Source organism: Kogia breviceps, chromosome 9 (genome assembly GCF_026419965.1).
Source record: "Kogia breviceps isolate mKogBre1 chromosome 9, mKogBre1 haplotype 1, whole genome shotgun sequence".
Lineage (NCBI taxonomy): Eukaryota > Metazoa > Chordata > Mammalia > Artiodactyla > Physeteridae > Kogia > Kogia breviceps.
Genome location: NC_081318.1, coordinates 52,167,320 through 52,169,023, shown reverse-complemented (window position 1 = coordinate 52,169,023; position 1,704 = coordinate 52,167,320).

Here is a 1,704-nt window from a genome sequence, read left to right as displayed (position 1 = left end):
GAACATTTGTCTTAGGCTTTGTTTTTTTGTGAGGGGTAAACCCAGGCTATGATGGGTATCAGGAATGGCCTTAAAAAGCAAACCCTCAGGATGGGGTTCTGTAACTGCAATATTCATTGAATAGATGACAATAAAGACCCATAGCTGGTGGTAAGTGGGGTAGTGATAACTCCTGACATGTAGATGCATCAGTTACTGTAGTGGATTTGCGTGAATAGCAGGTGGAAGGTGAACTGTTAGGTTATACCGTAGCAGTGACATTACTGTGGAATGGGACTAACGGAAATTATAAAGATGGAGGTGTTCTTTAGCCATTGTTAACTGCTTTGGAAACCTTGAAAAAAAAAATGGCATAGGTTCATGTTAGCTACTTAAGGCATGCTGTGGAAACCAGAGTGCCTCAATAGTACCTTTCAAGAAAAATCTCATCTCATGCGGATGTAGGCCGTCTGTGCTGACATTCCAGCCCAAATTTAATAGTAAAGGTGGCAAGGCTGCAAAGGAAACTGAATGCAGAGCCTTGATCATTTCCTCCACCAAAGTTAGCATGCGTACAGGAAAAGGAACCCTGAAACATGCAGTGGGGACATGTGTGTTGGTGAGACTGAGAAATATTGAACCCTCAGGTTTTCCTGAACCTTTGAGCTGGCCGAAGCAGTCTCCTCCACATTGCTAGAGGAGAGCAGCCTGCCATTGCCTGGAGATCCTGCAAAGACTATCTGAGGCACTTGCATTGCAAGATAATACTTGTTCTCCTTAAGACCCATCCCTGCCTATGCCTCATTGACTCTAAACTGATAACTAGGATCAGATCTCAGCATACCCTTAGAGCAGATATACAGTCCTTCCTATAGGACGATAGGTTACAATCTGCATGAACTGCAGGTTCTGGTCTAAATGTACTGGAAGGAACCTAGGAAACATGTTTGAGAATAGATCTTGAGGGTGTTGGATCAGGGAGTGGAATATAAGGCTTGACAGGAAAGAGTGACATCGTAGCACTTACTCATGACTCAGGCTTTAATGTCCTGGCAAGGGTATCTGGAGTTGGTCCTAACACATTGCTAAGATTGCATTTGGAAGATATGGTAGAAATGCCAGAAGTTATTTGGCATAGTATTAAGGAAGGGGTCAAAAAGCTCAGGAAAACAGCAATGTTAGAATGGATTTGTTGTTTAAAACTGGAGAAACTACCACTTGACTGTTTTCTTTGGGAAGGCTCAGATGATGCTTGTAACTAAGGCAATAAGAAATGTAATGGTGAAGAATATACTGGCAACACTGAGAAGTTTGGCAGTGGCTAACCTCCGCAGGGTAGAGTTGATGGTAGAAGATGCTGCCATGATACTGGGCTCCTTTATATAAATGTAGATGATGGGATGCAGAAATGTCAAAGGCCAGGTTGTGGAACTTAACTGTCAGAGGCCCAGTGGGCATAATTAATAGTTATGAAGGCATGGATCTGTGAAAAAGGTTAAGATCATGATGTTCCAAGGGGAAAGATAGAAGCACAGCTGATTAGGATGTTATTTGACTTGTATAACCACGGTTCCTCACTCAATTTCTGAATCTAAGGCAGTTCAGATCTAGAGCCCATTGATGGAAGGGAAAGCCCAGATCCCTTTGAGGAAGGACTCTCAAGTATATATGATAAACATCCCCTTGATGCTTCCCCAAAGGGTCAGTCATTTAACACCATTTACC